The 27,730-nt window shown below is 39.5% G+C and overlaps 1 protein-coding gene across 2 annotated transcripts in view; it reads right to left on the bottom strand.

Annotated features, from left to right (window-relative positions):
- The window catches only part of LOC103380429 (cGMP-inhibited 3',5'-cyclic phosphodiesterase A), a 118,334-nt gene that overhangs the window by 68,012 nt on the left and 22,592 nt on the right, over positions 1-27,730 (bottom strand). The window lies entirely within an intron of this gene.

The raw sequence follows: 27,730 nt of genomic DNA, 5'->3' as shown, positions 1-27,730 counted from the left end.
AGCAGGCACACCATCTGGCAAGAGCGTACTCCGTGATTTCAAGTTTCCTTGGCAGAATCTTGAGCTGATCCAACACTGCTGGCAGAGACGTCTTATATGAAATTTCCATTGCATAAAAACTAAGCTGCTGCTCTGGACTGAGCTCTGCGGGAGATATTGAAAGCATGTGATTTGTGATAAATCATTTTTTTATCAAATCTGGGACATCCCAATATAAGGATAAGGGTATTTAGGTTCAGTTTGGAATCATCATATCATCTAAATATTAATATAATGTTAATTTTGAAATCCAAAAATGAATCCCCTCTGATTAATGAAGACATATTTATCGAAATTGAGGCAGAATGAAACCAAAATTCTTCACTTAATACTAACAAATCTATGTTGACAGAGCCTTTGTAACACTTCATAAAGAGGGCAGAGTCCACCCATCACAGGAACCATTCATGCTCACTTTCAAACCCCGAGAAAACAACCCCACATGGGAAGAACATACAAACTTCAAACAGAAATACTGGGAATTGAACCATCGATCTTTTGCTGTAAAGATCAAATAACAACATTCTTCACCATGTGGCCTGAATTTAATCCAATGGTTTAACATTTTTGGGAAAATTCCAACTGGAACATTATGCAGTATGAGGTCCAGTGTCCCATAGTGAAATACCAAAGCCCATAGTTTCAGAGTGGACAAATAGACAAACCACAGTCAAGTTAAAAAACACAGTATTTACCATTTAAACAAACAGGAAATCGTCATGTTTGTTTACTCTGTCCGTCAGGGATCTACCTCAGATTGTATTTTACATAAAGATGGTGCACGCAGCATAAAACAAGTGTCAACAATCAGCTTAAAACCCCAGCGTTCTGATCCAGTGCAGATATACAGTAGATGCTGCTGTAAAAACCTTCAAACGCAGAAAGTCTTGACTGTAATATAACTCTTCCTGTAATAAAATTAAAAAACCTAAACAGGCTGCAGTGAGACTTCTGCTGAAGTTTTCCTTTATGTAAGCGAGTGGTATAATTTTATAAAGGCCGCCTTCACATTTAGCCCAGAGACCCAGTCCTGCATTCTGCTCTCAGCTTCATTACTGCAGATAATGACAACATTTACCACTGCATTTCATACGTTAAGGTTGGTTGCTTTTTCCTGCCTGAGATGTGTAATAAACACTGGCATTTATTTATCTACAAAGTTATTTGGAACTGTGCTCCATACTTAACTTAGCCCAACATTGGCAGTTGCCTATGAAAGCTATTTCTTTTACCGTAAGTATATTTCTACTTTGAAAAAAAAATGAAGGAAACCACCTTTAAAAAACAAATCGCAATTCATCATGCATGGCTGAACACATAACAGAGTCTTCATATTATAATGCATATATATGTATAATGTGTTTTGTCATATTTTTGCTTTGTTAAACTCACAATCGATACTGTGTATTTTATACATCAGACAAAAATTATTTTAAGAAAACCCACGAATTCCATTTATAAGTTACTACATCTACTACGTATTAGTACAATACTTAGTACAGTATTACTATTATTATTATATTATTATTATTAATTATTAATAATAATAAAAACATTGAAACTTCATGGCAGTCGTTGTGTTCAGAAGGTGTTTTGAATTTAGAGGTCACTCAGGTTGAACCTGGTGCCGTTTTGTCAGGATTACTGGACGTAATTAAGATTTATTGCAGAATATATTCCTGTCGGCTGAGTGTGTAAATCAAGTGTGACGGCACAGTATTGAGTGTATCTGCAAGGCCAATGGAAATACATATCAACGGTGGGTTCACCTCCACACAAGGCCTCTCAAGGCAGGTGGTTTCAGTCTGCGGGGACTTTGACAGGCTCCATTAGCTAACACTTGACTCTGACACTGAGCAGTGAGTTCTGAACAGAGCTCACAGACCCCCCTGGGTACTGACTACCTTGGAGACCACACTAGATGGTAGTCTATCTGACAGGGAAGAGATACTGTCACACTAACGCTGCAGGACACCCACAGTGAAAATACAAGAGGAACTGATTTAAATGAACCCACCTGATCCATATATATTTCACTCACACTTCTGGTTCAGGTTATTGGATGTTTGTGTTATGTTTTACTGCAGTAGTCATCAGCTGTGTTTTGGTTTGTCAACCGCTGACCTCAGGTGCACATTAGATTCACCTGTTGGTTTTTGAGAGGACTGACGTTCTGCAACTTGTCCAGCTCAACAGTGTTTCTTTTCTGGTCATGACAATTCTACATCAGAAACTTTGCAGTTGTCCTCACAATTATCACGAAAAGAATGTGTTTAGTTTGCAATCCACTATTGAAAGATGTGATTACAAAAAATGGGATTTCTTGGAACCCATTTGTTACATTTGAGACATTTTAAAAAATTTCTACCTATATATATATATAATATATATATATATATATATTATATATATATATATATTTAGGTAGAACATTTTTTCAAATAAATCAGCTTACAAATCAGCCTCTCGGAACCTATTGTGTTCGTAAGTTGGGCACTGTCTGTATCTCTACTGACCTGATCTGACCTTTAACCTCCCTGTTTACAGAATCATGGCTCTGAATTGAAAAAGCTAAAGCTATGTTTTCCTTTATTTAAATGACAATCATTTACATTACTGTAAATTATTGTCAGAGTGTTTACTGACAATATTAAGGCAGCAGGGCGCTCCACAGACAGTGTGTTAATTATATTCTTGCTTGGTTTATTTTCATGTCAAAAGAGAGCGATGTATTCTGGTCAGCCTCCGCTGTTTTTCAAGAGTCCACTTAATCAAAGTGTCTCTTACTGGTCCAGATAACAGAGAGAAAAAAAAAACAGGGAGTCCAAGTTTCATCCAGTGAGAGGTTTGGATGAAGCTGCCAGAACCTTGGCACCCAATGACGCATTCATCAGAAGCAGAAAGACTGGACGAATGTGGAAAATCAACAATAAAAATGACACATGAATAAATGGATCATATAAACAATGGTCTACTGCATTTCATTGTTGGAAGAGAGGGTCTGGGTGCTGTTTCAAAAAAACAGATTTAAAAGTGGACAGGTTTGACTTTGTCAGTGAAAAATGCATTTAAAACACAAGCATTTGTAAATTTAGATATCTAATATATATTAACTAAAGTGTTTCCTCCAAAGCTTAGCTAATTATGCTAATCCTGCTAACACCTGCCAGGTTAAGCTTTCTCTCTTTGGGCTGTTATTCCAAGGCTTCATCCTTGCATTACTGCCACATCCAGAATCATCAATACTGTTTTTTTTTACATTTTCATACAGAAGTGTCCTGGACAAAAAAATACAAAAAGCTAAAAGGACGGCAGTATCAAAAAAATGATGTGCATATTGAACTTTTTTCTCTTTAACCTGAGCAGCAGCCTTTGGTTCAGTCGGTTATTCTCACAGGAGAAAGTTTGTCCTAAGTGAGAGCGATGATGAACTCCATTGGTCATTGTTTTCCTGTCATTCGTAACAGCCTAGTTCTATTCATAGTCAGTCTTGCTCGGTGCCTCTCTGTACAGGAAGCTGGTTGTACAAACGGCAGTTATTCCGCTTTCCTGCCTGAGATGTTTTATCATGTGGGAAACCAGGGTCTAGATTTAGATCCAACAAGCTGTGCGTGAAAAATCACGGATGTGACATGTCTGATTAGTTAAGCTCTGAAGTGGAAACACCGAATTAAACTGTACGTTTGCCAAATCATACAGTTAAAAACACACCGGCTGTAAATCCACCATCATGGATGTAGAACACACAGCATAGAAACTGAACGGTTGATTCTGGAACTTTCTGCTCGTGCGGTAGCACAGTGAAACAGCTGTCTTATGTCTACATTTCATACGTCTTTACTGAAGTCCTGTCTTCATTGTATCATAAGCAGAATTGGTAGTTACATAATGAAGAAAGAAAGAAAGAAAGAAAGAAAGAAAGAAGGAAAGAAAGTAAGTAAGAAAGAAAGTGTAAACTGATCCACAGACTTCTGCGATTCATCAATAATGTTTTTTTAATCTGTCCTCACTCTAACGCACTCATGCTGCACAGAATTGCTTGAGTGAGAACAGCTGTTGGACAGTACGCTGTTGTCAACATAAGACACACATAAACCATGACTAATGATGGATGATTGATGAAGCCTACGTCCAGATCTACTGAAGACAGCGTTCCAAAACCAATCGGGTTTCCATTAAAAAGTAAATGACATTATTGGAATCTAATGAATTAATTGCAAATGAATTGCTAGTTTATTAAACAACAAGTTAAACTGATAATAAGCAACGTTGTTCTATTCCATTGTTACTCTACTGTATGTGTTACATTTGTGTATCATTGTTTTTGGTTGATTCCTGTGCCTTTTCTCAGGTCCTCTGACTGCCAACATGCTCCTCAACCAACCAAAGTTGATGATACTCATATGTAGTAGATTCTAATTACCTAGTTTTATTGCTTGTGTTGCATTTTTCAATTTCTAAATTAGTCTGCATTGAACAAACACAATTAAGCTGTTAACTAATATTTCTAATTATCATTTTAAGTGAGTTGACATTTTTATGTGTACACTAATCCCTCTCCTATCATGGTGGTTGCGTTCCAAGACCCAGTGCGAAATGGGAAAAATCACGAAGTAGAGGCAAGATAGTCATTTTATTATTTACGTATATATTTACCCTTTACGAACCTCCCCCACACTGTTATCAACCCTCCCTGGACTGTACTACCCTTTCCACATAACTATATGCCCAGTAGAGTTGGATAATGGTGACTCAGAGCGAAGTCAACGAGAGAGTGGCCGTCAGACAAGGGGAGATGCTACGATCCATGATCCAATCAGCGTGAGGAACAGAAGAGCATGCTAATTAGCCAATAGTACACCGAGTACGCATTGTATTAGCCAATAGTATGCTGTGTACGATCTCGTCTAGGTAAACAAAGCTACCAGCGATAGTTCGTAAATGCAGTTTGTGGGGACGGTGCAATGCTCAGAGCACAGACCTAAGACTAGCACAATTCTGTTCACAACATACAGTGAAGAAGCCGAGAACCTTAACAATCCCTGCAATAAACTGAGAGGTTGACTGAGATCTGCTGTGACTAACAATGTATGATGTCAGCGAGGGAGAAACATGATGATGTAAAGAGAACAGCGACAAAGAGAGGGACCACTGTATTTACTTTTTTGTAAACTGGGCTTGTACTAATTCCTCACATAAAACATGCTGCATGTTTTTAAACTATAAAAATAAAACAGAAATCAGGGATATACCTAGAGTGGGCGCACGTCAGTTTCACAAACATAAACTCCAGCAGACAGTCACTACATCCACATTCTACATGAGAGAATTAGTCCACAATGCTCAAGCTGAGTATGGAAAGATGGTTGAGAGTGAGTGCTACAGACATTCTTGCAGTGTTAATGTCATCATGATGGCCTGACCATGAGCCCGCAAACTGACAGACCATCATCTGCATTTGGCCTCCAGGCACGCTTGTGGTCCACTGCCTCTCAAGAAGGAGAGCACAACAAGAGAGAGAGAGAGAAATTTGCAGTTGTTTAAAGGTTACATAACACAATATTTGGAGGTGATCTATTTCTTAGAAGGACTGTGGCAGTGCTGGTGACGCATCAGTGGTTGTGGTCAGGCTGGGAGATTCCAATCATATATTGGCTACATGCTGCACTCGAACGCAAGTTAAACCTCTTGAATACAATGAGCAATGAGAGGAGGATAACATAAATCCCAAAATCAGGCTTCATCTGTACACGGCCAATAGCATAAGTGTGTGTGTGTGTGTGTGTGTGTAAATATAAGATATATAAAAATTCAAATTACCAAATGTGCTGGAGCCAACAAACCCCCACATGCTGCGTAAGAGTATTAGAATGGACCGCTAGTTTAAATGTTTTTCTAAATCATCAGCTTGATTGACGGAGACAACTAAATAACGATGGTCTCTTCTTTCTTTGCATGGGCTAACTCGACTTTTACGTTAAATGCAAAGAAAAAATAGGCTTGTTTCTGTTCAAGGATCTGCGGTTGACTCTGCCTGATTCTCTTCTTTATTATGTGCCAGACACAAATTCATTGGACACACAGATTTGAGACTGGAGACAGGCTAGTACGACACATACGTTACACACTGGGTCCACCAGGCCAGATTTTTGTCATTTGCTCAAGATGTCATCCAGCCTCGTCTTTTGCACCTTTCGTTTGAAAACAAACTGGTTTTCATTTCCTCTGACTTCAACGTTCTTCTCAAGAAACACAGACCACAGATGACGCTGACATTGTCTCACTCTGAAGAGCTTTGACAGAGACGTGACAGCAACTTTTACACAAAACAGACCCATGCCTTCCTCCACGCTGGACACAGTCTGAGGGAGTTTTAGAGAAATGACTCACTGACATGCGTCGTCACAGACTCGTTGAGCTCCGTTACGGTATTGTTGTTATTGTTTCAGTGCTCAGTTCTCAGAGCTCAATGAACTGACACTGTTTTTACCTTTAGAATACACACAAAGATGTTTTTGTCCAGGAAAGATTTATAGTATAATAACTGTTAATGTTGACAGCCCAACATTTCTTTGCTATTTAAAATGTGACCTTTGAACCTGTTCCTGGCCCTATTTCTGTCTGTTACAAAAGTTTCTTAATTGCAGCCAGACCAACCATTTAGGATATAATACTTTATATGAAACATATTCATCAAAGTGGACGCTAAAGTCAGAAGGCAAAACAGGCCCATCACAGTTATATTTCCATCATAAAAAAGTCCAAAGAACACTGTGTGACTGCGCCCTTATCAGCAGCCCTATAAATCTGGTTGCCCACTTCCTCTCACACTCCCATAAATAAAGTGTTTAGTAAACACTAATGGTTTTCTGGAGGAGTATGAGCAACTGAAAGTACCAACCCTATCTTTAAAAACATTGGTACACAAAGGTTTGATTAACAACAGGAGTTTTAAATTGGTTTTCCGCAGCATTAACAGCACAGAGAGTCTCTGGCAGGACTGAAAAGTTCATGAAGGTACAGTTGAATACAGTACAAAAGAGGGAATTATTAAAATTATTAGCATCACTAAACACAAAAAAATACTTTGCTTGTGCCCAGAAGTACTTTACATTAGAATTATTTTCAGAAATGGACTAAGGTGTAACAGGAATGTAGAAATCATCGGCAGATTCACTGTTCCCACAGCAAAAGGCAAAGATGTGTATGTGTGATCCAGTGACATCAGAGGTACTGGCTGTACAGGCTAGGTTCACATGACTGAAGGCTGCTGTCATCATAATCTGTCCAGACACAGATGGGAACATGTGTCATCAGAGGAGAACGTAAGGTTATCATCGTTCACCATGCTCAAGTTTCCCATTCTCTCTCTATTAGATTGTTTATTTTTCCCCTCTGTGCCTGAGCTCCAGCTTCCTCCTTCCATCAGTGTTTGCTATCTCCAGATGTCAATCAAATGAGCAGAGCGTTGTGGGCAACTTTTTTTCACCAACGTTGTGGTGTCCTCCTCAGATTAACTACTGACAGGATTTAACTAAAAAAAAACAACATACTGGCATTGGCAACATTTGACAGCTCTATCAAGTACTTTAAAGTATTTTACCACGTTCCACGTGATGCTGCACATTTTTATATCAAGAAAATTAATTTTTAAAAAAAAACATTGTCATTCAGCATACGGGTGACAAAGATTACCAGAAGCTAGAGAGGATAAAGCCGTCAGCGGGGCCAACACAACACTGGAGGCGTGACACGTTTGGTGGCAGTCGTCATCGCTCTGTGGCCCTGAGAATCACAGATCTTTGGTGGAGGACATCCTCATAAATCACCACAGTGGCTGTTTTTATGTGGGCCCTGCACTACATCCTTTTATCTTCACTATTTAACTACTGTGAGCCTGATAGATGCAGACAGTAAAATGGATGAAGTCTGATAAACAGGGGAGAGGCCACCATAGTAATATATCACCGGCCCCTCTGGGATTGGCCTTCTACTGTCATACTGACAACCACAGAAGATAATCTGGGTGATCACTGCACAGACTGCTAGGTGGCAGTCCATGAAAGTGTGGAGTTCCAGGTAAGAAATGACAGAGGTGGAGGAAAGGAGCTGCACACTATGAAGGAGAAGAATAGGATTGGATTTTTCACTTTAAAACTTTCTTTTTAAAACTTTAGAACTGGAACTGGGATGCAAAAAAAACAATAAATGTCCCATACATTTTTTTTATCATTTTATTTTGCCTCTGGACATGCCAGGGTGTTCTTTTAAATATTTTAAAGTTTTTAGTATCAGTATTGTTCTGTTTCGTCCTCTTTTTTAAGTTTTACGTTGAAGGTGTGAAACATGTCACCAAGGTGACAAACGTTTACTTTATATCATTTCAGAGCCACTTGTTATAACTATAATTTGCATGTTTCAGTTGAAACAAAGAATTTTTTTAAAATTCTCCACATACAAAAATACTTTGACTGCGTCTTGCACACAATTCCACTCAATCTCAACCCAGGTTTGGAGCCTTTTCAGGTCTGAACTCAACAAATCAATTTTCAAATTTTCTTTTGTTAAAGCCATTCTTGCCCTGCTGAAATGTGATAATTTCCTTCATTTTCAGCTTCGTAGGAACAAACTAGAGATTTTCTGCCAATTTTTGTCCTGGTATTAAATATCCTAAAGTGTAAGGAGAAACCTTGCACCTCCTGGCTCCTATCAGAAGGAGTTTTATTGCCCATGACGTTGCAACCACACAGACTCTATCTCAGACCGGTGACAAACACAGAGTGGCCATGTGAAATGTGTCAGAGTAAATACATTTGCACTGACAGTGATGGAAGCTGACAGGACAATGGTGGACGCACGTACACTTTTCTTTCACCAGGCAGGAAATTCTGGCTATGGATAACACACAGTGGAAGTGCTGTGAAGCTGCACAACATCCAGTTTTACAGTTTTTTTATGTAGAGCCAAAAAGTAAATTTTACTATGCATCAATTTGACAGCACAGTTTCTTTTCAAAACTTCAAGCACGGGTGAAAAAAACCAACTTTTTTTACAGGAAGAATTGAACTAGTTTTCTAGTTGGATCCCTGGTCAGTCTTTCTGTATGTAGTTTACATGTGATGGACAGGTGAAGTGTCCAGGCCTCAGCTCCCCTCACTACTGTACAGGCTAACCCTCCAGCGTCCCTTTAATGTAGTAGAGAATGGTTGAACGGATGAACAAACAGAACTGCGACAGTCAGTCATTGATCTGACTGATACTGTCCAATCCGTAGGGACATAATTATCTGTATTTCATTCACAGCTCTGGTCTTATGTACGTTCTGTTATTGTTTCATTCACAGACGCTCGCCCTGAAGCTCCAGAGAACAGCTTCTATTCTCTCCTCACTTTCACTCATCACCCTGTAAATGGGAAGCTAAAGGTCAGAAATGTCAGAGGCCACACTGGGACTGCCATCACCTTCCTTCTCCTTCCTTTGACTTACTCTCAGATGAGCTATGAATAACACTATCTACGACTGCAGGAGTCAGAGCCCCAAAATAGAGGAGAGACATCAGCACACTTAGTGTCTCATTCAATGGGCACTCAAGAGGAGGAGGAAGCTGAGAAACACACCACTGATGAATCTTTGATGCTCCTCTGTTCTTCACACATGATTAATACTGTTTATCTCAAGGTCTTGGTCACAGGAAGTTGGACCAATTACCTCTGTGATACATATTCAAAGACACAATGTCACTGATACAAATGATCTCACGCTAACACGAAAACAACAGGAGAATTTCATGTGTAAAAATCCTCTCCCTTTGTTCCTAGTTCACTTTCATTTTTATGTTTCAGTGCAACAAGAATCTGACGAGATAACGTCACGGTCTTATGCAAGGTTTACGTTCAAAGTGCTTTACTGCAACGTCTCAGCGTCTGTTGTCTTTCCAACAGACACGTTTCATCATGTCCGGCTGATGTAAGTCTGAGAAGACGAAGAAAAGAACAACACAACTATTTTATCCAACTGTTGTCCCAGCGGCTGTGTGATGATACCCAGCGTCATGACTTCAGGAAACGTGTCCTGCTGATCCTCTTGTCATTCATTATTTCTACTTGACCGCACCCAGACATCTGCCTGCATCTGGCTATTCACGTTCTGGTAAGACCACAGTTCCTGACTGGGCCAAGTACTGGACAGGTCTGGCTTTTCAACTTGATGATGAACGGTTGTACTCAGCACTAGTCCAACACTGTGAATATCTGGAACATTGTTTTCTCTTGTTAAATAAAAGCAGGACATATGAAATGTTATAATAGTTCAGAGGTTGTGTGCGTCATTGTGAGTGGTATTAGTTTATCAAATTTAAGAGAGCAGAATTTAGTACGAGTTTGTCGCCACTGGTCAAACCGTCTCTGCATAATACGTAACCATTCTTTTCTATTATACACTTCATTTATACACTACAGTGAAGGCAGCAGGAAGGTTAGATTTATTATGACTGTACACTCACTTTAGCACAGCCTTCCTAGTTAAACACACTCCAGATAACTGCAAAATTTATACCGTGTCAAGTGTAGGCGTATCAAACTCTGAGTATTTGCTGATGAGCGGTGAAGCTAGCCAGAGGAAGCCACTTAACTCTTAAGAAATCCAACTGTTCTGAACGTCATACTGGTCTCTTCAGGTACCTGGCAGTTCTTCACCTTTTACAGCTAAACCACATTTGGTCTGGACCTCAAACTGTCCGTGCTCATCGTGGACTTATCATAATAGACTGAGACAGAAACCCTTTGGAACACTGTTAGCTGAGAAAGCTAAGCCTCAACTGTGTCGAAAACAACCAGTGATGAATTGCAAACTGGGAAAGGTGCTGCAGTCCAACTTTTTCCTAGGACAGTGATGGCATCACTGCCAGTTCCTTAACTCAAATCTGTTATAAGTTGTAAGGCAGGTACTACAGTAGGCTAATGCAGATTAGATTCAATAATAACAGTATTTTCCTGTGTTTTCAAACTACTGTACATGGCAGCCAATGACTGTAGACCACATAGATCAGTGTGTTGTTTTTTATTGGTGCACCCCAGAGTAAAACAGATAATCACTAGGCACACTAAGATTTCCCAGAATTCATAGAACTACATTGCGAGAGAAAAGTCACATTACCTCACACCTGGAAGGGTTGTGAGTTTGATTCCAGACCCAGCAGGTTACATGCCACCCCCAGGTAGATGACAAAACCTTTGGGCATCATGACTAGAGAACACGAGTACAGGCAGTATGTGTACATACATAAATGTATGTACTTTTTGTCATTTTTTTGGATGCTAATGGCACCACAGCACAGGATAAATTAAGAAGTCAGTGCTGCAACTGCCAGGTACCGCAGGGAAGTGAGTGGGAGCTACAGGGCTTTAACGCTGCTCCTGCTGCAACATGATACCTACAGTCGTGGCGAACCACAAGAAATTGATTGTTGTGCAGCATGTGGCCCGTGGGCCGCAAGGTTCAGACCTCTGATCTAAAGGCAGAAGGATTATAATGAATATCTTCAAGGACGTTTGGGAAATTGGGTTTGGAAAGTCTTTGACCAAAACATCATCAGGTCTTAAATGTGTTTCCAATAGTGTGAGTGAGTGAAAAAGAAGCAGCACATATAATCCTTAACTATGTAGAGGGTCAGTTCAGTGATAACCTAATGACGTCACGACCATCACTACAGTACCTGACAGCACAGACAGAGAGAGACGGAGGGTTTGGAAGGAGTGTGTCGAGAAGGGTTTGGGATGAAAGTGGCACTGGGGGGAGGGAAGGAGTCACAGAGCCTGAGGTTGTCACAGATCATTTAGTAGAAGCCAGTTGGATCTGGGCCAAGGTGGCAATAGAGAGGAAAGATTTAAAGCGAAGAGAGGATTTAGTTAGCCGATAGTGAGAAGCTGATAAACTGTTGGAGAGAAAAAAGTTGACTAATAAGAGTCAGTAGTTCATTTGAGACAACAAAGGAGAGAGTACTGTAATGAAACACACACACACAGACAGAGACCAGTTCAAAAAGACGCAGGTCAATTGTTCATCGCGTGTTGATAAAAAAAGAAAAAGAAAAGTTATTTCAGGAAAACAACAACCGGATCAAAGAATTTGGAGCAAAGTTCAACTTTGTGCTAAAGTATGGCAGATTGTACTTGCTAATTATAATATTTGTTATGTGATAATTACGTTCGAGGGAACTGGAATTTCTCCATCAGTGCAACCATTGACGCATCTTTTCATTAACAACAAACACTGGGAACGATTGATCACATGACACAAAATGTTTCACACCTTCTCTAACACACTCTCTACAGTAAATGTATTTCAAATCCTCCACTGTTTAGACAGTTTGTCATGATATAATGTGCGGTTGTTGGTAAATCGGTGACGACTGTACCACGCTGTGGGGACGGTGTTTGATGTTGCCCTCATTTTCTGCCAACCCTGGGAACATCAGAAGAGTAACAGAGACGGGGGCAGCCACAGTCAGTGCACTCGCAGCCCTCACATCATTATCTTCTGCTAACCTGATGAAAGGAAGCATACATTAACTGTGCCTTTACCTCGATCTCAGGGGTCCAGTTCTGTTCTGTTAACACGTTCTAAGATCCCTCATGTGTCTATGCCTCAGAAAATACCTGCAAAAGTACTTTTCATTCTGCAGCTATTAGTAATGTAATGAGAAAAATATTAATATTATTATGATTATAATTATTATTAATGTATAACAGCCCAGAGGGAATACAGTAAGGGTTCTCCTGACAAAATATATTTTAGAAACCAGACTGAATCTGTCAGGGTTGCATCAACGTCCTTAGATGCCAGGCTGGTTTGGAAAGTCAATGTTCTTCTGGTTTTGTGGCTAACAACCTCTTAACAGTCCTACAGTCTATAACAGTCCATGCTTTATCATCTATTTCCCTCCAAGTAGGATCTGCGTTCATAACTACAGCAAAACAACAGCACTAACTAACTCAGTAGTGTGGACTTCTGAGTGCCTTTGCAATCAGAACCGCACTTCAATTTCCTAAACTTGCTTTGTTGTATTTTTGCATTGATTGGCCATCTAGTGATCAGAGTTTTCAGCCTGATCGCAGACAGGGAGCGCACATGTATTTCTGCTTTTGCAGCCGTTTTGCATCTAGCATTTGCCAGCACACTTTTATGAATGTTGTGCCCAAGTACAAAGTTCTAATCATGCAGCAGTATAGTGTGTGTGAGTGAGTGCAGCGGTGCAACCAAGGTTTTAAACAGTTACTTGTCAATTCTGCTATATTGCTGCCCATTCATACACCTGGGTTCATAGCCAGGGTACAGGAGTGTGGAGCTCAGTTGGCATCACAGCCATGTGTTTGCTGATCAGGAAGCTCCAGCCCTCAGTTTTCTCTGCAGATCAATGAGCCTGCTGTGGGTTTTGCGTCATCACAACATTTAGGTGTTGACAGTCAACATCTTGTGTTGGTGAACACAAGATGTACATGCACCTAGAGAGAAACAAAAAAAAAAAACCCAGTCCCACATACACGGGTCCTGAGGAGCTGTTACAGGTTAATCTGTCGGTGATGTCCCTGCTACTTGGTACTGCTTTTCATGTAAATTGGATAATTTAATTTTTTGGTCAATAAATAAACTTTTGCAACGGATCCGTGTGTTTCCAGTGCTGCATTTGGATTCCACCTGTTTCCTTTTTCCACTGAACATATCACTACAGTTTGGACAAATCAAGTATATTGTCTTTGGCTTAATAGGAATAATATGATTACAACAATAGTTGATGACAGTTCTTAAGTCTATGTGATGCATCTTTATCTTTGTGGTGTAGGTCAGTAACTTGTTACCTTTAATATACACTGAACTAAAATATTTAGTAGGAAATATTTAAGAAATATGTAAAGAAAATGTCAAACTTATCAGGATTAGGTTTAAAATATTGCCAATTGATAGCACGGTAATTGCTAAACAAATAGGTCAAAATATATATTAATCTTTATGTATCAATTATTTTAAATACCTAAAGAATTCCTGACAGTAGCAAAAAATTACCAAAATTAAAAAATAGCTTAAGATAGACAAAAGGTAGCTAAAAGAGTAGAAATGGTTCCATATCTCATATAATGCACACGATTCAGTTGTTAATTTTTATGAAAATGTAGATAAAATGCTTCAAATTTACCAAAAAGCTAACAAAAAATATCAATGGGATATGTTAAAAAACATCAGTAAATGTTGTTGTTCACAACAACCTTTTTTAAATATGTTAACATCTCCTATTGACTAGACACAGCATCAGATTAAAAAAAGAGAGACTGTATATCACAAGCGGATGGGGCTTTTTTTCTTTTTTCATTGACGTTCACCTCACTGCCAGCTAAAGCCACCAATTAGTCGTTGACAAAACACGTGCTGTAAGTTTGTTAAACTGAAATAGAGGCCTGTTGACGGTGACCAGAGCCAGACGCTCTCTGCTGAGACTGTTGTTTACATTCACATGAGTTCAGTTCCTGTATTTTCAGAGAGTGCTATGAAAGAAAGGAAAGCAGGATTATCAAGACATCCTCTCACCTCGATGACCCTGTCTGTCACCATCTGTACATGGAAGTACACAGACACCTGCATGTGAGCACGGACAGATGGTTTTACACAGTACCGGCACTTGGTACAGTGGTTTTTCAGTGTTGAGATAAAGAGAAAGAGGAGGGGAGGGACAGAAGTGTTTAGGTCAAGTGTGGATTAATTTAAAACTGATATTTATATTTTGGTAGTTCTTTGGTAAAACCTTAACTTGGCTCAGTGTTTCACAAGAGAAAATCTATTTAAAAACTATCGCTCACACCTGGCAAATAATTAATTAAAGTTTATTATTAAATAAATGATTCTAACCATAAAATGTGGAAGGATACTTAAAACAAATACAAATATATAAGCCAAATATCTACAATATAAAACACAGGTAATAAAAGGAAACTGAAAAAGCCTGTTGAGATGAAAGAGTCAGCTGACCACACCCTCAGAGCTACAGCTGCAAAAGACCAGTCTCCTGGTATTAAAATGGGTTCTAAGAACTACTGACTGATTTGACCATTGAACAGGTCAGTTACAGTGTATTACTGCTGCTACTATCATATTGAGTTATATCACTACTATTAATTTTTATTACTATATTATAGCATTATATAGCCGCCTTGGACATATTTCTTAGTATTCTAAATATTTATACTCACAATTCCAGTGTCCTGCATTTTGAAAATGTAGGAAAATGTTATATATATGTATAGTAAATGCATTATTTTTTAAACTGTCTCACTAATGATCTCACTGCTAGTTTACATGTACAGCTGAAGATGACAAACGCAGGGATATGTATGCGAGGGTTAAAATCTTGAATTTAAGTCAAAATTTGCAATGTAATGTGAAAACTAGTGAGTCGAGAAAAAAAAAAGAAAGAAACATAACAGGAAACGATGAGAGAAAGGGGTTACAGTTGTGGGGGGAAGAAAGTTTATTTGATGAGTGTTGATGAGGATTACTATTGGACAAGGTGAGGTGAGTACTTGTGAAGGGTGTGATCCCTACAGGGAGAAGAAAAAAAAATGGGGAAGGACAGACAGAGGGAGGGGCAGTGTATGTTGTAACAGAGCGAGACAGGGAGGAAAGGGGGATAAAAGTGAGCAAATACAGAGGGAGAAACTGCTTTCAAAACATCTGGGAACCATCAGGGAGCCAGAGGAAAAACGCTGGAATCAGCTGAAAATCTCTGCTCCCCTCACTGCGCTGCTTTCCTACTCGCCTGCTTCATATTCAACTAACACCTTCCTCCAAAGACACAAGTAGAGAGGGGTGAGGAAAGACTCTCCAACGGCAGAGAGAGACCTGCTCCCAGTACATTAAGTGCAACTTCTGTGATCATGCATGTATGTTGTTACCGAGGTCAGCAGTAGGCCAGAGGTTATAAAATGTTACTTGTCTGAAGATCAATACAACTGGAGCTCTATCATCTGGGGCATGTGTTGACTCTGTTACAGCAAATGACTTGACCTGAACTCCCTCTATACTGTAACTGTTACCTGCCGTCGTAGTACCACATTTTACCGAAAACAAGTGCAAACACTTTAGTTTTAGTCAATATACATAAATTCCATTCACCACCTTCAGGGGGTGCTTTTAAGAAAGATGTCCTGCCGAACTGATCAGCCAGTGTTATGTATTTTCCAACTTCAGTTCAGTGTCTCAATCTGCTCATCAATTAAAGCAGGATTTGAGCAGTCCAATAAACCCCCTGCAGATGTGCCTCAGTGCTGAATACACAAATTTCTCTTCTCAGATGAACTCCATTCACAAGTCACCAAGTCATGTTTATGACACTCATTGCGTGTGTACATTTTAATATGTAATTTACATAATTTGTATACATGAAATTAGTGCTAAAACATAGTGTCTTCAATAGCAATGCTATATTGGTTGGTTGGTTAAAGCTCTGCTCACTTTCTGGTCAGTTATAGATAGATATACTTTACTGATCCCTAACGTCAACAACACAGGATCAGCATAAATGCTGGTGATAAGAGTCACTGTTTCTCTTTAGTCTCTGTGTAGAATGATTATTTCATTCAGATCTGTGACGAGTCAATTTTCTGCTGGTGATCCCTCTCTGCATAAACACATTCATATGTAAATTGTTGTCTGAGTGCGGGGGGAACGCTTATTAAAAAGGTGACACAGATTGAGGATGATTTAGCACCATCTTCAGTAATGTATTCGTGCCATGACAGAGAGATGCTGTCCATAAATCTGCTGCCTCAGAGTGATATCCTCACTGTTCTTCCTCAAACAAAGTTAAATGAATAAAAAGTTTTTATCGCTACATTTATTCCCTACTTTGTCACAGCAGTGTTTGAGCAATACCACACATTTTAAATATGGAAATGTAACAGCGGGGCTCCCTTAGAGGCATTTTGAAACCACGCACTACAAATATTAAAAAAGGAGGATGTGAACCCTGACGGTAAATCTGGTTTCTTCTTCAACGAAACACTGAGATATTTCAGACGTTCCCACCTACAGTATTTGCAGCAAAGCATTTATCTGCTGCTGTGTGACAGGGCCATATCGTGGCATTTTTCCTCCAACCTGTGTGTGCCCACATCTGTCTCAGTCTGGGGGAGAGCTGGTTCCGAGCACACAGTCAGAGTCAAGGCCCTGACCCCTGCAGTGCAGTCATTTACCTCCATTTCCTCAGAGAGAATCGCGAGCTACGGCACACTCATGAATACTGAAATATTTTTGTAAGAATAAAATATCTGGTAATCTCACAGGCGGCTACGACTTGTACCGAATTTGAATAAAAGAAGGATGGAACAACATACTGTTGTCGATGTCTTCTCAGATACGTGTTTGAAATCTTTCAGTGTAAAGACAACTTATTTATCCTTTCAATGAACCCATCTCTAAAGCTGAGCTTCCTGCCATCCTGCCTTCTAAGAGATTTTCTCCACTCGCTGTTTCACTCTCCCCCTCCCCCATCTCATATCCTCATGCCCTCCTTTTTCTCTCTTCCATTATTGCACTCTCTGTATCCCCCCACACAGTTTTCCCTGTTACCCTTTTTTCCCCCACTGTCTGCTTGTTGCCATCCAGAAAAAGACGATTGTGATGGTGATGTGTAGTTCAGCCTGAGTTCAGGTCACAGTTGTAGGAAGAAAGCATTGGATTATCATCATCGTCATCACCGTCATCATCATCAGCCAGATGAGACGAGCCCAACCTGAGCTCTGTCCATCCTCATCAGGCTGGTTGACAGTCACAAACTCATCTCTTATTCACTCTGCTCATCAATTATACACAGGCCAGAGGATCCCTGAGAGGCAGGAGGCTGCAGAGACCCTTTTTAATGTGTGTCATCTTAAACTGCAACACAAAAGCACACTGCATCGCTCTGTGTTCAGCCCTCATCATCGCTGACCTCCTCCAGCAACTCTGAGCACAGGAGGCAGCTCCTTGTCAGACATCTTGCACAGACTGCTGCTATGTGACGATGTGAAGGATTTCAGTGTCGGAGGATGATGACATTGAGAAGCTACGCTGCACATTCTTATGTCAACTGAATAAAATCGCATGAGATAATGCTCTCAATGATACATCAAATCTGCCACAAGTCAAATGATTGGTTTAAAGAATTTACAAAAAAAAAAGTCCTCCTCCATTATAACAAACAAAATAATTTAATTTAATTAGGGTTGGATCAACCCATCAGCTGGGGCACTGAAGACCCCTGACCAAGTCAAAATCATTCTCGTCAACAGTAAACATCACAGTAGTTAAATGTAGATTGAGCTGGACTTCACAGTCAGTGGATAAACTCTTGTTGTCACGTGACTTCCTCTCATGTAAAACAAGATAATAACAATAATACATTCAAATATTCACTCGCAATCCGTCTGCAACTTTTTAATCCCATGAAACTTGACACAGTCAAGACTGTGTTTTGTTTGGACGCAGCAGCTCGTTAGTCTAAGCACAAGCATCCACTTACTCACTAACAATGTTCAAGTCACACAAGTTATTTCCATATCAGGCAATGCAGCTGGTGTTAGCGGCCCATTCAGGGAGCAAAGAGGTGGGCCGGCCCGGAGATGAAAGCATCTATGGCAGAGTTAGCGTGACATGCCCATTCCTTAGTTGTGTGTCTGCGTGTGTATGTGTGCATTTGAGGGAGAGAAAGTGTGTCTGGTCACCAATGCATTAATTGTTCTGACGTGAACAGGCAGCTCAACGCTAACTTTAGAAGTCAGCCAGATCTAACCAGCGCAGCTCAGCAGATGCATGTGCACAAAACACACCAAGTTAACTGAGTGCAGTTGAGGATAAAGAGTAAGCAGAAGTCTTGGTGTTGTGCTTGTAAACAGAAGGTACCGCAATATTACTATAAATGCTGCGCAATGGGTTAAAGCAGTCAGGCAGGAGCAGCAATGGACCGACAACAAGTCCAAGTCCATACTGTCAGGTACTTCTCCTTTCCCTCCTGCTGTATCTGTGTGTGGAGTTAATCAGTTTCATCACAGGTACCTGTCTCTGTCATTAGTCTCACTCCTGTCACCTGGTGTCCTGGGTATAAATACTGTACCTCTCTCCCTCACTCTGTATAAAAATAACTCTTTTTTCTGTAGTACTGCCCATATACTGTAAGAATGCAATTATCAATTCAATCATTCAATTGATATGATAAAGGCACATTCTGCTTAACGGAGTAAACAACCTTTGGGATACACAGGCGAAAGCACAGATACTTTACTTACGGCCACAAGCCTTCGCAGGCCTGATGTGGAAGTATTGACAGTGACAGCTCTGTCCACCGAGTCAGGCACATTTTGCATCGCATGATAAAGTTATTGACTGGTTTGCATTTCAAATCAAAGCTAGCTGAGATGTGGCCAAGGATTTCTTTCGTCTGCTCTACGGGAGCTCTCTGCTTGGTAATCCTCAACCTCTATTTCTTGTTTGGCACCAACTATCATCCAACCACAGGCTAGAGTCTGTCTCTTAGTCAACATTCTCTGGATACATTAACATAGTGGGAAATCCTCTTTTTCACACAGTAACAGGCTCTTTTCAAATGTTGCGAAGTAAAATACTTGAGTCAAAATGTACTTAAGTAAAAGTAAAATTACCTATTCCCAAAACTACTACTACTAAAATTACAAATTACTCACAAAAACGACTTAATTACAGTAACAAGAGTAAATGTAATTCGTTACTTTCCACCTCCGATATAAAGTATGTTAAGTTCATATGAGTAAATATATAATTAACATTTTCCAGACGTGTGGATCACTTTACCCTGCTCATCTGAATAGCAGCTCCCAAGCCAAAAAAGTGTGGACACTCCTGTTCTTGTCTTTTCAACACAGCTCATCTGCCGACACATATTTGTTTAGAAATGTTCTATTTCTGCCTAAAGTAGAAATTATGGCTCAGCGCTAATTATGCTAATAAGTCGCCATCAGCCATAGCTATAGGCATTGTGTACATGGTCGTCCATCTGCAATTGTATATAAACAGTATGCATGGCAGTCTGTTGACTACAATTTAAAAGTTTCCATCTAAGCCTTGACATCAGATAATGTTGTGATTTATACTGTTATAAAGTTTAAAAAACACCTCAGAAATACTCAGAGTTATATGGGCTACTTCAGGATTCATTACAGATTCCTAACGACTCTCGTCTGTATCCTTCATTCATTGCTTACTGTGTAAGTGACACCATTGTGTCAGCATCCGCAGTGGTGAATACGTAACAGGGTGCTAAGTAAGAGACTTGCCAGTGAAAATCGAGAAAACTGCTGTGAAACAGGCAGATTTGCAGTACGCAAGACGAACACTTCAAACGCTGTAAATCACACAGAACTGCTCTATTTCTCTGTGAGGAGCCTGTCAAATGTATGTGGCTCTGATGGACTTTTATCAGCATAAAAATTGAGTTGTATCTGTCAGAGCCTAATGCACAATATCGTAGGGGGATAATGAAGGCTGACGTGGTGGTGAGCGGGAAAGAGAACGAGAGATCTGAGGAGACCACAACAAACAATGACGGACAGCAATGCTGACAAGTTGGTGAGCGCTGGAAAATGGGACGCAGGAAGAAGGGGGGTAGCTGAGAATTTTAAGGACAGATATGTCTCGTCATTAGAGAAAAGGACAGTCTAGAAAAAAAGTACAACTACTAATCTGATGCCCATCAGCTGTGAGGCTGGAGTGTCAGAGGTCTGTTATTATGAATAACAAAAAGGACATTTGATAGAACAACAGTTGGTCTAGCCCTGCTTTTCGTGAAGGCAGCCAAGCAATACTAAATACTGCAAGCTGTTGGACAGTGCTTGTTGCCTCGAAAAGTGTTCAAATTATTATTACAAGAGCAATGAAACATGAATTGGTTCACAATGAGACCATACTCTTAAGATTAGGATTAAAAAAACTTAAGATTAAAAAAACCCTAACATCACTTTTGGAAGGTCCGACCATTGGTTCTGTAAATACAGTATTCCTAATTATTTACTGCATTGAAAAGGTTTTCCTTGCAAAACCTTTTCAATGCAGCCTATATTCCAAGTTTACAAACCACAAGTGTGTAAATTATATTCCAAAGTTATATGTTAGAGCTGTCAAAGATTACAAATTTAAATGTCATTAATCAAAGGACAGGAGACCATTGAGCAATTGTGTCCAGACCAACTTCCTTCCAACGCTTGCCGTTAATTGAAGCTCATACTGCTTCGTTGAAACAAAAAACACTTTCCCATGGTGAGTGCAAATAACATATGTATTATAGCAAAGATGAGTGGATGGATTGAAGTAGTGCATGTCACTCTTCCAATATGGTGCTACCATAGGCCCTCACCTGTCACGTAGAAGTTATATTAAAGTGAATCAATCCTACAGCAGGGATTGGTTAAAAGGCAGAGAAGAAGCATGACATTGTTCCCATATGGTGACCTCAGTCACACAGCATCAAACCCTCCAGAGACGTATGCACATAGGAAATATGTTATAGAACAGTACCTTAAGGATTAGAAGTTTGACTCCGTTTCAGATGTGTGGAGGAAAAGCTGATGCTGGCCATGGTTAATGTGCCTTCACTAATTTGTCTGCCTACAATGTCAGCAACAGTCAACAACACCAAGCAATTATTCCTGTATCTGTCATCCCCACATATATGTCCTTGAATATCACAAACAAGCCTGTCAGCCTTTTACAGTGAAGACAGTGTAATAGCCAAAACAAGTAGAGTACTACAGTATATAGAATCAAACACCCTGATGCTGCACAGGAATCAGGAACTTACTTAACTAAATAAAACGTGTTTATAAAGTAAAAGTCTCATTTGTTTGTCCTGCCCAGCTGCTGGTCTCTGTTTTACATTTCATGAGTAGTGCCTACTCATTTGTTCTTTTGTTATGATCTGCTGTTCCCTGTTCATCTGCCTTGTGTCCACTCTTCCTGCCTGTATTTTGTTAGAGAGAAAAGAAGCCAGGCTTCTCCCTTAGCTTGGTAAAAGGACCTATTCATATTACTTTTTTTATCTTTTTTGTGCTTGCAAATATATGCAAGTCCAGACAACGCAGAAACCATTTGATAAAGTAAGACGTCTAGTAAAGTAAGTACACATCCTTGGTGTACAAAAATGTTTACTTTATCTATGCTCTTTTTGCGTTTGTGGCAAAGTAAAGTAAGTACAATACTGTTATTCAATAAATTAGCCTCTGGTGATTTCGAGGCACATTAGTGTCCCATGAGGGATCATCAAGTGTGCCGTGGAAAATAATCAAATTTTCCTTAATTAGTAGGTAAACTATTTACTGAAATTTTTATTATTTTTTTCTCTGTGTATGGAATAGTGACTGGCAGAACAATTAAATACTCTTCTGCTAGGTGGCAACTGATGCTATAAAACTAAAAAAAAAAAAAAAAAAAAAAGAGTGAGACTCAGGGTATATCAGGATTGTGTTTAAATAAACAGACAAGACTTTACTACTGCATATGAACATGACGTCGTTTTTTTCTAAAATGTGATGTGGGCCCAAAGAGTTCAGCTGTTTTTCCTGCTTTTGATCTGCTAAAATACTGACTTATTTATGAAGATAAATCTGTCACTATTGTTTAACTGCAGTCTGTTGTAGAGTCTGAGGGCAAATCAGTGCAGTGCAGTGAGGGAGTGTGATGTTGACTAAATGGCCAAGGGGCCAATGGACATTATGTCGGCGGCAGAGTGTAGAAGCAGCAGTGAATGAGCGGTGAGTGAGCACAAAGACAGAGCCTGACATTAACTCATTAATTCAGGCCGTCCCTTTGGATGCAGGTCAACGGTAATGATGACTTATGTAACCCTCAGTGCACTCACTCCCCTTTCATCCTTTTGTAATATTTATGTATACTGTCAGCTGGAACGCTGTGAATATTATAGGGGTTTTTTGTTACATGTTATGTAATACATAATTTTCTGTATAATAATTGCAACTGTCGCAGTAAAGCTATTCCAATTAAAAAGTAAAAATGAAGCGTGCAAATTTCCATATGCAGCCAAGTCTGTCTTTATGAAATCCTCTCACACAGACCTATTTTAGTTCTATTTTTATCTTCGGTCGACTTAGAAATATCTAAATCATTACTTCCTGCAAGCAATAATATGATCACCTAAAAAAATCTGAGACCTTCCATCCAAGTGTACAATAATACCTCTGATCAATCACTGCAACCTTCAGTTTCCTGTATATGGCAGAAAAGGTACTGAGACCCACAGGGTCTAAGACACGCAGTGGAAAGACACTTCCTGCATAAAAAGCTGGAAACAAGTCAAGAGGTTTTTTTTTCCAGTGTCACAACCCCATGCTGACAGGAGGGCTTGACGTTCAGGGCCAAGCGAGGACAGATGGACACATTGACTCTTCCTCCAGTGTGCACTTTGAAACAATGAGAAACATCTTAGCACATTTATGCAGGACATTTCAACAAAGGAATGAGCTATCAAATAAACAATCGGAGCGGATGTGGACATGGGTTGACAGCTATGTCACAACACAGTCTGGAGGTACCTCAAGTCGACTTTAAGAGAAAAACATTGAGATGGAAAAGGCCTTTAATGCTTCTTGTTGTAATATTTAATAGAGAAACACAGTGCAGGCCTAGAAGTCACGTCTACAAAGGAAGGTTAAGTCAACTTTATGATTTAGTCTCAGAATCTTTATTTTTGTTGGCACACACCATGTGCCTTTTGCTCCTTGCAAGAAACCCTTATATGGGCTGTTGTCCCACTGATGCACTCTGAACTGCCATGTTTGTATAAGGAACCTTCTTGATTCTGCTCTTGTCAGAACAAATGGTCAGAAGGCTGGACGTTCAAAATGAATGTTCACAACTGGCAACTTCACTTCAGTGAAAACCTTAAAACCTGTAGTCCTTTTATCAGTGACTGCTATTTGTTTTACATTAGAAAAATCCCAAGCCGCACCACCAAACAAAAATGTCACAAAAAGATGTAATGAAATATAATGATCTTTTAGTGTCAATTTACCCACAATTTACTGACTCAGTGTGACACATGCGTGTTTAGTTGAACACAACTCTGATGTACCCACAAGAATTTAAAAAAGACCCACGACACACACCTGTCTTTTCAAAAAGGTGTATGCAATGAAATAATTTGATCTTTTTGTTTCAATTTACCGACTCTGCGCCTGTTTAGTTGAACTCAACAATGATATACTAATCTGTCTTTTTTTGTTGTTATAACCATCTGATGCCACCTAGACCAGAATATTTAGGTGCTCCGCCTGTCACCGTGGCACAGATGAACAAATGCAAATTATTTAATAATTAAATGATTGTTTTCAGGCCATTAAAGTGAAACTGGCAAGGCACACCTAATTAGCTCTCGTGACACACTAGTGTGCTATGGCAGAGTGGATGGGAATCACTGGTCTATAGATCGACACACACATGCGCACACACGCACACACACACACACACACACACACACACACACACACACTATTAAGGCTCAGCTTCATCAGCGATAAGATCTTCTCATTTTCAGCAATTTTCCTTCCACAGAAACATGAGATGATAAGACAAAACCATTCCAGTCTGGGATTTGAAGCAGCAGCTAATCGCTTTTGTACTTGATGTAATGCCTTCATTCATCACACAGACAGCAGTGCATCCAGCCAAAGCTAAGGGAGGATCCTGTGAGCTCAATGTGAAAGTCAGGCCCATGATTCAGGACCAAGTGAGAGCGGAGCTGCAGCCGGTGGACGGATTCCAGGTTTGCGCTGTAGAGACACTAAACCCGTGGGCAAGTCTTTAAAGTTTGTGACAGATAGGCTGCATCACAAGTCATTGTGCAGACTCTGCTACCTCACCGTACATCTGTGGTTTTACCATGTACAGACAATTCCAGACAATGTTTTTGTGGCAGAGGAATATGCAGTAAATAATTGTGTATTCTATCAAGGACACGTATCAGTACCTTATGCAGACAATACTGCTGTATGACTTCTACCTCTACAGCTGCCATCTAATTAAATAATTCATGTAATGATGCTGTCAGGCATAAAGTTGAAGAAAAAAATGAATTCTGAAAAGACATATGTAATGTAAGGGTGTTGGATGAGCTACAGAAAATCACCAAGACAATTTTTAAGTGAACTACGCCTGTCGGCTTTCTGAGAAAACTAACAAGAAAACAACAGAAAAAAGGAAACATGATTTCAAGGTGGTGGTGCCTAGTATAGCGCTGTGTTTTTGCCTGAATTAGTGTCTGAAGTAAAGATCATCATACGATGGTACAGTATACTTCGGCATGGACACTCCTTAAAGAGGATTGAAAAGACAAAGGTACATCACAGGGTCACACAGAGACAAAACTATGGTCATTTGAATAGTAGCTCCGATGCCACAACAGAGTGGACACCGCTGCTGTAAAGGTAGGCTTTCTAATAACATTTGTAGAATGTGAACAGGTTTAACAAAAGTTCAACTTTACTTATTATTTTCTTTGGTGAGAGTGCCGGCTAGTAGAAATGTAAAATAAAAATAAAGAAATACTGTTTCAGAGCCCATCACAAAGAGGACCCTCGTCACAGCCGTTAAGCAGTTTCGGCCCAATATGGATTTGTCCCACTTCCTGTCTGTACCTCAACTTGGTCACAGCCAAAATGGTCTGCAATTAATTACAATGATACAGCTGTGGGAATGTTCTCCACTTAAGGAACATACGCAGGTCCACTCTCCTTCCTTGTACTATGACTCATGCACGGATGGATTATCGTACAAAATGTGTTCACCCTCTAAGCTTACAGGACATGCTTATCGTCAAAAACTTCCTCTCAACCGGTGACTATAAATATGTGATCCAGTGATAAGTCCCACGAGCTGTCCAACAAGTCTACGAAAACACAATGAGTCATGAACACTGCTTGAGAATGTTATGCAAAAAGAAAGAGCAAAAGAACATAACATTTGTTCAAACATTATCCCCACTGAGGTCGCGAACCAGTGTACTGTATATTTATGTTGATTTTAAAACTGAGACCCGAAAACAGAAACCAGAGAATCTAACAAAAAACTTTATGAAGTGCAAACATGATTTAGATGTGTATGAACAGTGTTCATATGCACATTGTTCTGTATAAGAGAAATATCTATGTATTATATTTCAGCCTAAGTTGACAAGGATAAGGAAAATACTATATATATATATATATATATATAAATATATATATATATATATACATATACCGTATATATATATATATATAAAATAGATTTTTACGCAGCTTCCACTTTGACAACCAGTGTACTAGTGTGTACAAAACCACTGAAAGAAAAAAAGCACATGCACAAACAACTGGACCCACAAACTTTCAAGGTTTTCCTCCAATGAATAGAAGAGTTGAAGGCTCGAGCAGGTCACATGATGGATCTAAAACGCACAAGAGTTGTATACATGTAAATGCACAAAATGCAGAAAAGATAGAGACGGCCACAACATGTCCCCGAACTCGGCTGGTTCTCTTTGCTCACTGACAACTGACGCTTGTAGGATTTTTAAACCGTTGGCCCATACTTTAAATATTCCTCGGCAAGCAATGTTACTGTCACACTCAAGACTCTTGGACTGCATGCATGTCTATCTTGAATACCGAAAAAAATGCCTTTCTTTGCAGCAGTCATACTTTCGATTTATTAAAAAAGACAAATTGAATTTGCAAAATGTTTACTAGTTTACTAACAGTAGAAAGGAAACAAGTAAGTTCAAAGGTAATGTAATAATGACCAAGATATACACAGATCATTCTGCTGGGGGGTGAGGTCTTATTGAGTGGCAGTTTGAAGTATTAAGTTATACTAATAACACATATATGAATAGATACATATAAACCACTAGTATATTAATAGCATGTTGGTCCTTTATAGTAAACCTAAAACAGCATGAACTCATCCTGCCACACCATATTAAAATAACAAAAGTATTTATAATTACTGACTGAGAGCCAATATGCTACATTTGTGCAGTCAGTGATTGGTTAATCTGTCCACTAATGGGAAGGTTGATCATTATATTTCAAGTTAAGATTAAAATTCTTGCTCCTGGCAACAATAGGAACACAGGTTGTATTGAATACAGGTTAGACCTGACTGTCACACACACATACACACACACACACACACACGACTGGGGGTCTGTGTTAGAGGGGTATAAATAGAACATGTGTTAAGAAGACTTTTGTTATGTACAACATTATCACACCTAGAAATGTCCAATCTCTACATGTCAGAGTTAAGATTACAGTAAACGTGTTTCTATTTATATCTTCACAAAAAGAAATCCACATTACACAAGTTTTCTCAAGAGTACAAAAATAAGTTAAAAATCTGCATAAATATTTTACAAAAAAAAAGAATATAAAATATGCTGTGTTGTTTTTAACAAAATAACCAAAAATGGTGGTAGCCTGTTGTCGTTTAAGAGTATTTCCAGCTTGGTGTGAGTTTTTTGGAGGTGTTTTTTTTTTTTTTTTATGTACTCAAACCATTTTAAAACCGGCAGTCCTAGTTTACAGGTTTCACTTCCTCTTATCGAGGGCCTCCCCCAGGTTCCCAGGAAAAGAAGAAGCGGGTGACT

Source organism: Cynoglossus semilaevis, chromosome 6 (assembly GCF_000523025.1).
Source record: "Cynoglossus semilaevis isolate Cse_v1.0 chromosome 6, Cse_v1.0, whole genome shotgun sequence".
Lineage (NCBI taxonomy): Eukaryota > Metazoa > Chordata > Actinopteri > Pleuronectiformes > Cynoglossidae > Cynoglossus > Cynoglossus semilaevis.
Note: the sequence above shows the minus strand (reverse complement) of the source record. Positions and strands in the feature narration are given on the sequence as shown.